Source organism: Epinephelus fuscoguttatus, linkage group LG11 (genome assembly GCF_011397635.1).
Source record: "Epinephelus fuscoguttatus linkage group LG11, E.fuscoguttatus.final_Chr_v1".
Taxonomy (NCBI): domain Eukaryota; kingdom Metazoa; phylum Chordata; class Actinopteri; order Perciformes; family Serranidae; genus Epinephelus; species Epinephelus fuscoguttatus.
In genome coordinates, this window is record NC_064762.1 from 30,032,039 (window position 1) to 30,048,955 (window position 16,917).

At 44.0% G+C, this 16,917-nt stretch overlaps 1 long non-coding RNA gene across 1 annotated transcript; it reads left to right on the forward strand.

The window, feature by feature from the left end:
- The first annotated feature begins 11,761 nt into the window (after positions 1–11,761).
- On the forward strand, positions 11,762–16,644 carry LOC125896897 (uncharacterized). Its single transcript, XR_007450357.1, has 5 exons — positions 11,762–11,913; positions 12,093–12,167; positions 12,381–12,467; positions 12,567–12,595; positions 16,521–16,644. It is a non-coding gene; the product is annotated as an uncharacterized LOC125896897 (long non-coding RNA).
- The last annotated feature ends 273 nt before the right edge of the window (positions 16,645–16,917 follow it).

Here is a 16,917-nt window from a genome sequence, read left to right on the forward strand (position 1 = left end):
CATGCACAACACCCACAAGCAAAACAGAAAATGAACAACCTGGCCCCTACACACCGGCCCCTAATTGTTAATGGTGTGCAAGCATAACAATTCAAACAAACAAAAGGAGCCAAATGTTCTTCTTGAGTGGTAGTTGTACACGTAACATACCATATTAGTGCATAAACACCAATTAAACATCACAGGCTGCCATCAGCAGGCAAAGCTTTGTTACAGGTCTTTCCATAATATTGCATTTTGTTTTGAGACGGACAGATCGCACAAAACCATTCTTGTCAGGAAAGGTTTCCAGCACTTTACTGAGCAGCCAAGATCCTTGAGGAGCTGTTGAGTCCACCACTAAGACGATGTCCCCAGCAACAAGACTTCTTCTCTCTTTGTTCCATTTCTGCCTCTCCTGAAGCAATGGAAGATACTCTTGCACCCATCGTTTCCAGAACACATCCGAGAGATATTGGACCTGTCTCCACCTTCGTTTGACATACAGATCTTGCTTCACAAACAGTCCAGGTGGTACAGCAGGTTTGCCCTTCAGGAGGAGAATGTGATTGGGTGTAAGAGGTTCAACGTCATTCGGATCCTCAGATAACTTAGTGATGGGCCGATCATTTAGTATGGCCTCAACTTCACAAAGAACTGTATACAGTCCATCATCATCCAGTGTTTGTAGACGCAGAACAGAATTAAGCACCTTTCTGATCATCCAAATAACACGTTCCCAAACACCACCGTAATGGGATGCTGCTGGTGTATTGAAACTCCACTCGATTCCATGTTGAAGCATTGCTCCCTGAATCTTGCTGTGATTCAACTTTGCAAGAGCCTCACGCAATTCTCTCTCGGATCCAACAAAATTAGTGCCATTGTCAGACAGCATATGAGTAACATGGCCTCTTCTGCTCATAAATCACCTCAAAGCATTAATGCATGCATCACTGTCTAATGAGGTCGCCATCTCCAGGTGAACTGCTCTGCTTGACAAACAGGTAAAAATCACTCCATAGCGTTTACACATGCTTCTCCCTCTTTTCACCTCAGCTGGTCCGAAGTAGTCGACTCCAACGCTTGTAAATGGAGGGAAATCAGAGTCGTCTCTAGTGGCAGGTCTGCCATTTTTTGATTTTACTACATGTTACATCGGACAATCATCCAAAAAGAAAAAAGAAAAAAAAACTTCATAAAAGACAGTTCAACTTAAAGCAGCACCCTCAGCATTTTCAACTCCTATTCCGAACACAGACACAGTGCAGTAATGTGGAAACAGGAAGTTCTAGGTGAATTAAAAACAAACAAAAAATCTTGATAATCCCATCTAAAGATGTGGGGATGATACTTTCCATGTTAAACTCAGACGGAACTGGGGAAAAAATCTCACAAAAACAAAATAAAGCAAGGCAGAATTGAAGGAAAAACAACTTGAGTCATACTAGTTTGTAATTTTTTTTTTTATTTTTTTTTTTTGAGTTTGATTTCTTACACTGACTGACTTGAGTAATTTTACTGTTTAGTGTTTGCAGAGAAGCTGCCCAGACAGCAGCTCTCTGCACTGAGATACAATAGTTAATATAGTTCTCAAGACATCGTTGCTACATGTGCAACTTTAGAAATAATCCTCAGATGTTCACTCTATTTAAAACATCAAAAGGTCAGACAAATGTCATGAGCTTACCGGTTGCTCAGTTTATAAGGTTTACACAGATTTTAGACAGGGTCACATTTGTGGACCAAAGTGTCATTCTGACAGAAAATAGAGCTGACAAGATCTTCATCTCACGAAAACTTAGAAATCACTGCTTCAAAAATTTACTTTTGATAAAAAATGGTATTATACTCTTAAAGGGTTAGGTTGCATTTAGACAAGAATTGAAACTACGGGTAATAATACTTCAATACCCAAACATTTCAAAACACCATGAATACTAAAAGCACTTTGAATCAAATGGCTTCATATGATACAGCTGAGGAAATTCATGTTTTTACATGAAACTTTTTAAGCGTATGTTTCAATCAATCAATCAATCAATCAATTTTATTTATAGAGCCCAATATCACAAATCCCAATTTGCCTCAGAGGACTTTACAGCATACGACATCCCTCTGTTCTTAGGACCCTCACAGCAGATAAGGAAAAACTCCCCCAAAAAAAACCTTTAACAGGGGAAAAAAGCGGTAGAAACCTCAGGAAGAGCAACTGAGGAGGGATCCCTCTTCCAGGATAGACAGACGTGCAATAGATGTCGTACAGAACAGATCAACATAATAAATTAACAGTAATCCTTATGACACAATGAGACAGAAGGATAGACAGAGACAGAGACAGAGAGAGAGAGAGAGACAGAGAGATGCAGGACAGACGGTAATGACAGTAGCTTACAACAACATTAATGAAAGTAATAATATTATAGTTATAGTTCTGGCTACTGTGATATAATATGTTGAAAGTATATATTAATATCTGACAGTATACATATGTGACAACAATCATATGTGTATAATAACAGTAGAAGTATGACTAATGATGACAGCAGCAGCAGGAGGCATCTGGCAGGACCACGGCAGCAGCACAACCACACACGTCACACCATCCAGGCACCACTGCGATATGAGTTAACCTGAGAGACAGTGGAGCACAAAGGCTCCAGAGAAGAGGCCGAGTTAGTGACATGCAGTACAGCCGAGTTAGCAAGATGCAGTAATAGAATACGAGAGAGAGAGAGAGAGAGAGAGAGAGAGAGAGAGAGAAGGAGACAGAGAGAGAGAGAGAAGGAGAGAGACAGAGAAGGAGGGAAGGTGCCCAGTGTATTATAGGAGGTCCCCCAGCAGACTAGGCCTAAGTCAGTCACAAGGCAAGCCTGAGCCAGCCCTAACTATAAGCTTTATCAAAGAGGAAAGTCTTTGGTCTAGTCTTAAATGTGGAGATGGTGTCTGATCAAAATGACATTCAGCCAGCCTTATATGACAACAAACAACAACATGCAAATGACAAAAATACCAATTATTTTAAAGCATATTTTCCTCACACGATCGACATAACTTAAAGTATACATTCGTAGAAATCTATTGCTTTATTCAACAGCATGCATCGCTTTAAAGTGCAAATAACATTCACTGGTTCAAATCAGTAAATCAACTTCTGCATTGAATTATTGAAAATAAAATACAACATAAATTGTATGTGGCACAACATAACTTCACACCATCGTACAGGCACATAACATCATACAAAGTATAAAAAGTTTCAAATGAAACACAAAAAGACACTAAGGTCAAGACCAATAACACCTGTAGCATGTACAAGAGCTTGCATTGATGTTTGGGGTTGAGAGACAGAAGAGGAGAGGCTGTCGGAAGTTCTAACATCCTTCTTCAGATATCAACCCACAAACCAAGCCAGAGGCACCTGAAGAAATTAAAGTGCAGAGGTCAAGTTTGTTTGTCTACAACAAAGGAGACAAAGTGATTTGTGACAGTTCAATGTGTCTTTTTTCAGAGGATCACACACCAGGTACTGAAGAAGACTGAGAGAAATACAAGAACTTTTTCAAAAAATGTATTCAAACTATGTAAATGTGAGAAGGGAGGAGCTATACACTCCAAACTCAGATGTTTTCAGCTTGAATTTGCAGATATGTAGACCTCAGCAGCATTTCGTGTCACAATGACTGCTGTTGGTTTACCTGGTGGAAGAAGGCAGACACCAGTTTGAGCCAGAAACTTATTGACCCCCTTTCTCAACATGGGCTTATAGAAGTGTCTGTAACACACAAGGACATGTGAAATTACACTGATCTTTATCTCTTAGATCTGACGGATAATACCCTCAAACAAATGCCAGTGCACACCTTGATTTCTTTTATCACTGTAGTTTGGGATTTCATTATATTCAGACTACAATGAGAATGCGAAGCCAAAATATCAAACAGGATGTCAATGACACATACAGAAAGTCATTATAGAAAGTGTGTGTGCTCACCATTGGTGTGTCTCAAATCACATACCTCCGTTAGCATACTTGCATGTAGTATACTGTGAGCACTATGACTCATTGGCATAGTGCGCACATTTTGACAGGGTAGTCTTGTCTCAAACCAAACGCGGCCGTTGTGCACTCACCGGAAATGACGCAATTAGCTAGTTAGCAAACTAGCATTAGCGTTCGCGTTATCGTTCGCAGTACCAAATCATTACAGAATTAACCCAACAAACATACTCCTGGTTTATACCCAACAACAGTATAGTGGTGCTTAGTACAAAAAACACATGTATTATACAATGCAGCGATGTTCACGGTTGCACAGTCCTTGGCCGCTATTTCCAGTTTTAAAAGTGGTACCTTTCCTTCCACTACCTAGCCAAGATGGCGACCATTGAGGGCAAGAAGTGTCCGCTTTGAGTGCACCATCCGGGTACTCATAGTGCACTGCATTTTTCCATACTTCTCAGTGTGAACGCATTTATGAACTCAAAATAGTAAGTGTAAATAAAAGTACGCAATTTGAGACACAGCACATGTGACAGTCTCAGAGTTCCTGCAATGAACAAAAATGGCACAGTTTGAGAATGTGACATTAAGGCTACTGGGTGTTCTGGATGATGGCTGATGAATGACTGAATGTTCCTTTGACTCACCGCCAGTCTGCCACAAAGTTCAACGAAGAGTGGAAAAACCAATAGAAGAATACTGACCATATCAGGTGGTTAGGGACCTGGGAGAGGACAAGTATAGTAGGAAAGCAGATAGGAGGTGAGGAGGAGGAGAGGAGAGGAGAGGAGAGGAGAGAAAAGGATGGGGGAAGAGAGAGTGCTCTCTCTCAAAATTTCAAAAAGTCTTCTCATCAAGGAGACTGTCGGAAGTTGAGTTAAGGCAAAGACAAAGTGGTACATGTCTAAAGACAAACACAGAAACTTCTGATCTGATCATCATCAGAGGTTAAAACCTCCAGACCTCTCACAAAGAAAGCTATTTGGTGACATGTTTAAACCCGGTGCAACAAATGAGTCATGTGCACAGATCACAAATACCACGCGCAACGAGGATGAAATCAGAACCACCTGTGCGTAAAGCTGTGCCAAGCTCCGTGGCCTGGCCCTAATGTTTGCCTGTAAAATGAACTTGTCTTTCCCAATTGGATTGTGATCATTTTGGCATGTAGGTAAATCACAAAATCAAAGATGTGAAAACGTTTGATAAACTTTATTTTGACACAAACACAACAATAACCAGCTTCTGTAAACTAAAAACATAAACTTATAGCCCTAGAAGTGCAATTGTATAAGCCTATTTAAAAAAAAAGCTACTACAACGTAAAACTGAAGATCATCTTGTCAGCTCCACAGGCTTTGCCGCAGGAGGAGGAGGAAGAGGAAGAGGAGGAGGAGGAGACCGCGCGCAGCCAGACCAGACGGGCCCGGGTGCAGCCACGGGACCAGCCCTTCCTGGACCTTCAGGCGGGGGGGTTCAGGATGCTGAAGAGGCCTTCCACTCCTTGGAGCGGGCCTCCAACCCAAGGTTAGAGAGCCCAGCTCCAAGGAGTGGAAGACCGGCTCCGGGGCATGAGTGACAGGCTCCTCCCGCTGGCCTCGATAGATGCCAGCCTGCGTCGGCTGGTGGATGGAGCCGAGCGCCTGCTGCCATAGGGTATGGTCACGGTCGCGTGGAGGTGTCGCTAACCAGAGGAGTAGAAGAAGAAGAGGAGGGGGGGTGTCAATAAATAAAATAAATTGAACGTTGAAATAATTTGTTTTGGATGATTTGTTAGCCTATATTTAATGTGATTGAGTAAATTTACACCATAAATGTGTGAATGGATGTACAGGGAAATACTCACATTAAAGGACAGCTGTGAAGCCAGGTGGTCTCTCCTTTCCCGTGCGCCCTGATGCTGTTCCTGCTGATTTGGCACATGCAGTTCGGCCTCTCTCTGTCTTAAGTCCTGTAATGTCTCCTCCGTGAGGTCAAAGTGGCATCCATGGCGTGTAGCTATGTTGTGTATAACACAACATGCCACGAAGAATGCACTGACTTTCTGGGGGCTGTATGTTAATGAACCACCTGAACGGTCCACACATCTGAAACGCATTTTGATCTGGCCAAAAGTGCGTTCGATGACTGACTGAGCACTGCTGAAAACACGGTTAAAACCATGCTGCCTTCTTGTTGTGGGTGTAATGTATGGCGTTATCAGTCACGTTTTCAGTCACCTAGCAGCCACCCATCCAGAGGGGGGTCCCCCTGAAAGACTGTAGGGATGACAGAATTCGCTAGGATTAACGAGTCATGAGCAGACCCAGGAAAATTAGCATACACATGTGTCACCAGGCAATTCGAGTCACAAATCACCTTGATATTAATAGAGTGTGCTCCCTTACGGTTCACATAAGCGATGGCTTGGGTATCTAGGGTGCGCAACTCTAGCTACATGTGTGCAGTCGATTGCTCCCAGTACCCCAGGGAATCCACAATTCAACAAGAAACCTCGCTTCGTTTCCAGCTGGCTCTCACTCATAATGGAAAAATTATGAGTGACGCCGAGATCGAAAAGTGGCTGAAGGTATGTCAATTGCTGCTCAGCGGCATATACAGATCCCCAGACTGGCATGCAGATCCCTAGACTGGTATATACCGATCCCCAGACTGGCATAAAAATCCCCAGACTGGCATACAGATTCTCGGAGTGGTATGCTGCTATTATGCCGCTGTTATTCCACCGACACACGACGGTATGTGCCGCTTGAGATTGTTATGGCACTGAGAGACTGTTGGATGGGTACCGCCCCCTGATGGATATGCAAATGTAATGCCACTGGGCTGGTTTGACGACAAGTACTGCCATTAATGTATACATTTTTTTGTCTTTATTGACAATGCTAACTTAACACTTTACCGCAAGTAAAGGAACTATGTTGTTATGTATGTTATGTTGTTGGGATGTACGCATATAGACAGCAATTACACGTGGGACTCTTACGATATGATAGTAAAGTAATACGTCTAAATGTCCGCCCATAAACTACTTAAAGCTAATGAAAGCGCTAGCCTTAGCTAACATGGCTAATGTTAGCCCAGCCACCGTAGCCAGTCTGACTAATCAATAGCAGAAAGTCAACCAAGTCTTTGAGTCAACCAACAAAACAATACTTAGTGACAGCTTATCATTATTATCTCTCTCGTATTCTATTACTGCATCTTGCTAACTCGGCCATTCTGGATGTCACTAACTCGGCTTCTTCTCCGGAGCCTTTGTGCTCCACTATCTCTCAGATTAACTCATATCACAGCGGTGCCTGGACAGCGTGACGTGTGTGGTTGTGCTGCTGCCGTGGTCCTGCCAGATGCCTCCTGCTGCTGCTGCTGTCATTAGTCATACTTCTACTGTTATTATACACATATGACTATTGTCACACATGTATACTGCCAGATATTAATACATACTTTCAACATATTGTACCGCAGTAGCCAGAACTATAACTATAATATTATTACTTTCAATAATGTTGTTGTAAGCTACTGTCATTACCTGCATCTCTCTCTCGCTCTCTGTCTCTCCCTCTTTCTGTGTCATTGTGTCATACGGATTACTGTTAATTTATTATGCTGATCTGTTCTGTACGACATCTATTGCACGTCTGTCCGTCCTGGAAGAGGGATCCCTCCTCAGTTGCTCTTCCTGAGGTTTCTACTGTTTTTTTCCCCATTAAAGCGTTTTTTTTGGGGAGTTTTTCCTTATCCGCTGCGAGGGTCATAAGGACATAGGGATGTCGTTTGCTGTAAAGCCCTGTGAGGCAAATTGTGATTTGTGATATTGGGCTTTATAAATAAAATTGATTGATTGATTGATTGATTGATTGACAATAATACATTACTTCATATCTTCAAATCTGCTTCGCAGAACATTAACCATTGTGGCATATTATGTATCATGTTTACTATACATTGAGATATTTTCTAACTATTGTCAAAATGAGTAAACAAATTTAATGGTGACTTGTGAAACATTCATTTTATAACCGCATCTTAAAATCAACGTCTGCATCCCAGTTGGTGGCCACTGGCATCATATAAACGACATATTCCTCTGGCTCATCAGTGGTATGTCCATGCCTAAAGGCTTATACCGCTGGAAGTGTCCATGCCTAAAGGGTTATACCACTGGAGGTGTCCATGCCTAACGGCTGATACCGCTGGAAGAGTAGCGGTATGTCCATGCCTAAAGACTTATACCGCTGGATCAATTGGTATATCGATGTCCAAAGGCTTATACACTGGATCAGTGTGTCGATGCAGGACATCATATGGTGCTGAAGCAGGAGCGGTGTGTACGTAGTAGGGGCGCAGTGTTGGCTGAATGAGACTTGTGATATTCAAGGACATATGCTGCTCCATAGACATGAGTAGAATAGCATGATTCAAGACCTAGATGAAACATAGAAGTAACAATTAAATTGAGACACAAAAATTCCAACATTTCTTATCACAATAAGTATACAGTAAAACTACCAGGTGATTATTTATATATATATATATATATATACACACACACACACACACACACACACACACACACAAAAATGAATAATCACCTGGTAGTTTTACTGTAACAAGCACATGCACACACACACACACACACACACACACACACACACACATACATACATACATACATGCACATGCACACACACTGATTGACAATAGTTAGAAAATACCTCAATGTATAGTAAACATGATACATAATATGCCACAATGGTTAATGCTCTGTGAAGTAGATTTTATATGAAGTAATGTATTATTGTGTTCTCCTAATAATGAAAACCTGTCACTAAGTATTGTTTTGTTGGTTGACTCAAAGTTTCTGCTATCAATTAGTCAGACTGGCTACGGTGGCTGGGCTAGCTAAGGCTAGCGCTTTCATTAGCTTTAAGTAGTTTATGGGCGGACATTTAGACGTATTACTTTACTATCATATCGTAAGAGTCCCACGTGTAATTACTGTCTATATGCGTACATCCCAACAACATAACATACATAACAACATAGTTCCTTTACTTGCGGTAAAGTGTTAAGTTAGCATTGTCAATAAAGACAAAAAAATGTATACATTAATGGCAGTACTTGTCGTCAAACCAGCCCAGTGGCATTACATTTGCATATCCATCAGGGGGCGGTACCCATCCAACAGTCTCTCAGTGCCATAACAATCTCAAGCGGCACATACCGTCGTGTGTCGGTGGAATAACAGCGGCATAATAGCAGCATACCACTCCAAGAATCTTTATGCCAGTCTGGGGATCGGTATATACCAGTCTAGGGATCTTTATGCCAGTCTGGGGATCAGTATATGCCGCTGAGCAGCAATCGACATACCTTCAGCCATTTTTCGATCTCGGCGCTACTGGAAATTATGTGCTCATTTGCATGTCGGACTAGACTAGACGTCACTGCATGTATAGCCGAACTGACAGCTCTCTGACTGATCCCCGCCACCGCGGCCACGGTGTGCTGGAAAGACCCGGTGGCGAAGGTCAGAGCCACTGTCACCTTTACAGCAACAGGGAGAGCACAGGTGGCACATCACAGGTGCACATCAGAGGCGAAGCCTTTTGGCACGAAACTGTCACTGCGCCAAGCTGGATCTGTTGACACCCCCTGCTGCACACACACACACACACACACACACACACAGTGATGTGGCTGTTTCAGGGTCAAGATGTAGATAAAGACAACAAGGACATAAAGCCATCACAGTCTCTCTGCTCTGCCTCTTCAGCACCACAGACAGCGCCATAGATTCATCAACACACAGCACAGTTAGGCTACATATATTTTGGGGATATTATGGATATTTTTGGATGCATTTGCTCATCCCCCGCTCAGATCAAGTTTCTCATTTGAACAAAATGTTAAATTATCATGTTATAATATGAAATATTTCAGTTTATTAGGTGATAAGTGACCATGCTGTAACATGAAGCTTTCATGTTAATATGTGATAAAAAAAAGTTTCTTGTTAGAAGAAGAAATGTTTCCTGTTAGGACGTGGAGTGTTTGATGATGTAGTAACATGAAAATATCCTGTCAAACATGAAAAACATCTTGTTATAACAACAAACGTTTCATGTTATTACCTGATACTGATCAGTTTTCTTCTGATGTGCCATCACTGAGCTTCTGTAGTCAGTGATGTGAAAGCTGTCAGTTTAAGTGTGTCAGAGTGTTTGTATTGTGTTTCACAGGTAACTGATGATGAAGGTGTGGTGAACTATGAAAACGTTGGAGACCCTTTTGTCTCTGTCAGACTCCACTGATCAACAACTTCATATCAGCATCAACTCATCAGAGAATGTGATGTGAATGTGTTTGAGTGGGTTTTCAGCCTTAATAGAGTTAGTAACAGTCAACCCTTTTTATATCTGATAACAATATAACCTGCAAACAAAGAAATGTTTAGCACTAATTCCAACACTGTGTTTCTTGATTCCTTCATGTGCTAACATGAGCACTCAAATGTGTCTAAATACAGATATAAATGAACCCAAAGGGACCTGACAATGCTGCTGTCATAAGTTTTGGATGTACATGACCACATACTGTGACTAAATAGAAATACAAATCTTAATTGTCTAACATTTGTCTACATAACATATAAATGTTCTGGGATTGTTTGGAGTTGGTGCTCCACCTTCAGCTGATTAAAGACAGTTCAATCAGACACTCATCAGTTTGTGTTTCTGATGTCTATGAGGTCATCATCAGAGGGTAAAACCACCAGAGCTCTGCTGCTGGTGTTAACCACATTCTCACCAAATCACTTCTCCTTCAGTTCTCAGGAAAACACCTGCAAATATACCAACAGGTCTCAGACCAGTAAAACATCATGTTATATGTGTTCTCTGGGAGGAAGTTAATCATCACAGGAAGTAGATGCTGTGTTCATTTTAAGAAGCAGCAGGTTAGAGACTTTGACAGTTGAGAGCGTGAGACCAAGAGAGAAACATGATGGCTGAATTCAGATGGATTATAATGTCTTTATTTCTGATGCTGCTGTTTAAGTTTACAGGTAAGGATATAACACACATTAACTGAAGAGACATTACAAAACTGTATTGATATTATTAATAGTACTTTATTAAGTATTCTTCCAAGTTTTGTTTGTAACGTGGTGAGTTTAGTGAACTCTTTCTTCATCTCTCTCTTTTTCAGCAGCAGCAACTGAGAAATATTCCTTAGTTGGAGATGAAGTCACTTTGTCTTGTGAAAATGTGACACATGATCAGGATAACTGTGACAGTGCTACATGGTTATTTAGTTATCGAAGAAACACAGTGCCGCTGTGAACACGGGAAGATTCACAGAGAAGCTGAAGCTAAATCAGACAGACTGAGTGTTACAGCAAACTGTTCTCTGGTTATAAAGAAGGTCACACGTGAGGATGTTGAACGTTACAGCTGCAGACAGTTCAGATCAGGACGACAAGTTTCACACTCTGATGTTCATCTGTCTGTTGTTACCAGTGAGTATTTCCATCATAATGTTTTCAGCTCAAACTGTCTTGTTAGAACAATATACTGAAACATTACAATAATTATGATTACAGTGATGAAGTTCATTTTACTCTTGTTGTCTTTCTCTCACAATATCTCCATCTTCACCAGTGACTGAACATAAGAACAGTGGTCGGGTCATCTTCTTCTGCTCTGTGTGGACATATGAACAGTGTCCACACACAGTGAAGTGGTTGTATGAGGGTAATCAGAATGACTTGGACACATCACAGAGTACATGTTCAGCCTCTGTGACATTTACAACATCTGACTATAATCAGAAGTTGAAGTATTCTGAGTTATTGAAATGTGAAGTGACAGATGGTCACACTGAAGAAGTTCATCAGTTCACCTTCAGCCCTCCTCAGTCCTCAGGTGAGAAACCAGGTGAGAACATGATGAGCTGTTTAAAATCATTTCAAACTGATGTGAATAATCACACAAAATGTTTCAATCTGAGCTTTTAATATTTCATCATTCTTTGTCATTTGTTTTATGCAGAAGTTTTTTGATAAAGTGCACAGTTCTTGCATTTTGTTATTGTATTCATTAAGGTCATGATGCAACAACTGAATCACCATCGACAACAGGAAATAAATGGACGTCAGTGAAAAGGAGCACATCAGAAGGTACAAACAACACAACATCTGAAAACAACAATAATCAAATAAATCAAGGTGACTGAACAACAGATCCACATTTTCAGATCGAAAGGAGTTTCAACAGACAACTTGATAATTCAAAGAGATTTAGAGACACACAGGCACAAGAACCTACTGATAATTAGCTCATCATCACAAACTCAACTAATGTAACACTCCTATCTTCTCTTCTCTTTCCAGGCTGGTGGAGGTTCATTGTTGTGTCTGTGGGTTTAGCAGCGCTCATAATAAGTGTTGTCACAGTCAACATATGGACAAGAACTAAAGGTGAGAACATTCACACATGAAACTTTTATCAACAACAAGTTTTGATGAACCTGAATTTTCACTGTTGAAGCTAAAGTCGACTCTTTTTTTGTCTTTCAGGGAACAAAACACAGATGGATGAAAACATGGTGAGTTTTAAAACTGAATAATCAAATGTGTGTTCAGGTTCTGCTGAATCAACTGTGAACTGTGTTCAGTTTGAAATGTCCCAGCCTCAGCAGTCAGTTGGTTGACAGTGGAGGGTCGTCAGCTGATTAAACTATGATCAATGTGTGTTCATCTTAATCGTCCATATTCGTCATCCTCCGCAGCAGCCTCAGCAAAGAAGCCCAGACAGTCCTCTTCTCAGCCACTTCGGTCAGCTCTTCCAAGGGAACCCCGAGGCGTTCCCAGGCCAGCCAGCGTGTCCTGGGGCGGCCCTGAGGTCTCCTCCCAGTTGGACATATCCGAAACACCTCCCAAGGGAGGCGTCCGGAAGGCATCCTTTCCAGATGCCCGAACCACCTCAACTGGCTCCTCTCGATGTGGAGGAGCAGCGGCTCTACTCCGGGTCCCTCCCAGATGTCCGAGCTCCTCACCTTATCTCTAAGGCTGAGCCCAGCCACCGTGCGGAGGAAACTCATTTCGGCCACTTGTACTCGCGATATCGTTCTTTCGGTCACTACCCAGAGCTCATGACCATAGGTGAGGGTTGGAACGTAGATCGATCGGTAAATCGACAGCTTCACTTTCTGGCTAAGCTCCCTTTTCACGACAACGGACCGGTTAAGCACCTGCATCACTGCTGACGCCACCCCAGTCCGCCTGTCAGTCTCCCGCTCCATCCTACCCTCACTCGTGAACAAGATCCAGAGATACTTAAACTCCTCCACCTGAGGCAGGACCTCCCCCCCGACCTGGAGTGGGCAATCCACCCCTTTCTGGCTGAGGACCACGGCCTCAGACTTGGAGAAGCTGATTCTCATCCCAGCCACTTCACACTCGGCTGCGAACCGTCCCAGCAAGAGCTGGAGGTCACTGTTTGATGGAGCTAAGAGGACCATGTCATCCGCAAAAAGCAGGGATGAGATCCTCCCGTCACCGAACCTGACACCCTCCACCACTCGGCTGCACCTAGAAATTCTGTCCATAAAAGTTATGAACAGAACCGGTGACAAAGGGCAGCCCTGGCGGAGTCCAACTCTCGCTGGGAACAGGTCAGATTTACTGGTACAGGCATGTCAGCCAGGACAGCCCTACAACACGCAGAGCCTTGAGATATCCAGAGCGAATCTCATCCACCCCCGGGGCTTCCCTACCTCGGCGACTTCTGCCCCAGAAATTGGAGGACCCTCTCCCGAGACCCCCGGCTCTGTTTCCTCACTGGAATACGTGTTGGTGGGATTGAGGAGCTCCTCAAAGTATTCCTTCCACCAACGTCTCCAGTTGACGTCAGCAGCTCCCCGCCCCCACTGTAAACAGTGTGAGCAAGTTACTGCCTTCCCCCCTGAGGCGCCGGACGGTTTGCCAGAACCTCTTTGGAGTCGATCGATAGTCTTTCTCCATGGCCTCACCAAACTCCTCCCATGCCCGAGTTTTTGCCTCTGCGACTGCCACTGCTGCGCTCCACTTGGCCCGCCGGTAGGGGTGTGCGATATGGACAAATAATATCTCAATATTTTGGGGGATTTTGACGATAACGATAATTAGACAATATTCTTTTAAATATGTGTTTTTAACAGCCTGAGTTATAGCTCATTAATTGTTTCTCATGGATGATATTAATGGACACACTGTTTTAAAGGAAAAATGTTAGGAATAACATTTCTTGCTGCTTTTTTACCTGCTTGCTCTGTTTGACTCTGGTGATGGCCTTTTGTAGCGTCAATTCCGGGTCCAACTGTTCAGATAGGTGTTTGTCCCGCAGACTCACCACAAGCTTGTCTCTCACCATCTCATCATGTAGAGCCCCGTAACCGCAGTGCTCCGCCGGGCAGGCAGTGCAGCGCCGTAATGAAACTGTCGGCCGTCTCGCTCATTTCTTGATGCCACTGATTAAACTTTCTCTCTCAAAGATCACATTCCTGCGATTCTCTTCTGCTTGCATCTCCAATCCAGAAGCAATGCGGAATCTGTCGAAGTGTTTAATCCATTTAGGCCAGTCTTCAGCCTTGAAGGTGAACTTTTCTGGCGGGGAGACTTGAAACTGTGCCATGTTGCTGCTTCGTTTAGCTAACTGTGGCTAGGCTAAGTAGCTCCATAGATGGTCTTCCGGTACTGCAAACTTTCCCGACCTACAACTAGACACTTTTGCATGTCGCTATATGCAGACTAAGTCACTAGTACTGTCGCTCGCGTCTGACTTTACTTCTGACACCATGTTCAGTTATTGGTATAACCGCAAACCACTCATGAACCACGCAAGCTTCAGGTACTTGAGCAACCCGTTAATTGTTCCCCTGCAACACAATACAGCATGAGTTCCCACCTTACAGGCTGGGACCTATCACTACAGTTGACCCACGTCTTCCGAAGCTGCTGGAGCATCCGTGGGCGGTGTTGCCATGTTGTTTCGTTAATGTTTGTTTAGCAGCAGGCTAACCTGCCGGGAAGGTGCCAGTGAGAGATCATGTGACCACCTAGGTGTACTGCGGTGTGCTGCTGCACACAAGTTACGTAACTCTTGTTCGGTGAATGTGTGGGGTTTCAACCTGGTCTCAACGTGTGTTTTCAGTTGTTTTTGTGAAGTCATTTGCATACTTGATAACGTAAATTTGCACATCGTTAAAACAACAATGACGATGTGACTGTTAACAATATATGTCGCCCACCCCTACCCGCTGGTACCCATCAGCTGCCTCCAGAGACCCACAGACCAACCATGCCCTGTAGGCCTCCTTCTTCAGCCTGAAGGCTCCCCTCACCTCTGGTGTCCACCAGCAGGCTCAGGGATTACCGCCGCAACTGGCATGCACTGATGGACATCCTTATGTCCGAACATGGTGTTTGTCATGGCCAAACTGCAACCCGCACAGAGGTCCAATAACTGAACACCACTCAGGTTCAGATCGGGCAGGCCGTTCCTCCCAGGTCCAGGTCCTACTGTCATTGCCCAGATGAGCATTGAAGTCCCCCAGCAGAACAATGGACTTCCCGGTCGGGGCACTGTCCAGCACCCATCCCAGGGACTCCAAAAAGGGAGGGTACTCTGAACTGCTGTTTGGCGCATAAGCTCAGACAACAGTCAGGATCCGTTCCCCGACCCGAAGTCGCAGGGAAGCAACCCTTTCGTTTACTGGGGTGAACCCCAACTTACAGGCAGAGAGTCTGGGGGCTATCAGAAAGCCCACCCCGGCCCTCCGCCTCTCACCCGGAGCAACTCCAGCAAAGGAGAGAGTCCAACCCCTCTCAAGGACTTGGGTTCCAGAGCAGGAACTATGTGTCGAGGTGAGGCCGACTATATCTAGCTGGTAGCGCTCAACCTCTTCCACAAGCTCTGGTGAGGATCGGACCGCCAAGGCCCCCGCCTTGGTCTGCTGCCCGATCCACAAAGCACCGATCTCTTCTGGATCCCTCTGCGGGTGGTGGGCCTGCAGGGAGACGAGCCCATGTAGCCGTTTCGGGCTGGGCCTGGCCGGACCCCATGGGCGAAGGCCCGGCCACCATGCGCTCACGGGCCCCAACCCCAGGCCTGGCTCCAGGGCGGGGCCTCGGTAACCCTCCAGGCTGGGTACACTAGTTCTTGTTGATGTCCATCATGAAAGGTCTTTTGAACCGTTCTTCGTCTAACCCTTCGCCCAGAACCAATCTGCCATGGGAAACCCTACCAGGGGCAAAATGCTCCCGACAGCATCGCTCCTAGGGTCATTAGGGCACTCAAACTCTCAAACCACGATAAGGTGACAGTTCATCTTAAATTAATAAATTACAGTTTAAAGTAAATCTTGAGCTGACTCCCTCCTTGTCATCTGCTCCAGCAACCGGCACTCTGGTTCTCTTGAGCAAGGCACTCAACCCCAGCTGTTCCTCTGGAGCTGCTCTGTGTTTCAACACTGATTTGCTCCATTTTCACAGGAGCACATTGAGGAAGATGAAGATGAAGTTACGGTGGACTATGAAGACATCAGAGACCCCTCTGCCTCTGTGTGACTCCACTGATCAACAACATCAACTCACCACAGAGTCCACTGCTGTTAAAGGCCCAGTGTGTAAAATGGGTTGAAAACAGTGACATCAGTGGTCAAATTCTAGATTGCAGGGCTCACTCGCTCACCACTCCCGTTGGGTAAATGACGGTGGCCTTGTAGGGACAAAAAGCCTTGCGCACGAGTTTTTCAGGAGTAGGTCTATCTAGCGACGAGGTGAATGTTTATTTAGAAATCTAAGCCATGTTACGATATTGTAATGAATCCCTCACGAGCAGGAGACCAGAGTAGCGTTCGGGAAAAAGGCCCATTTATTTGAGCACTCC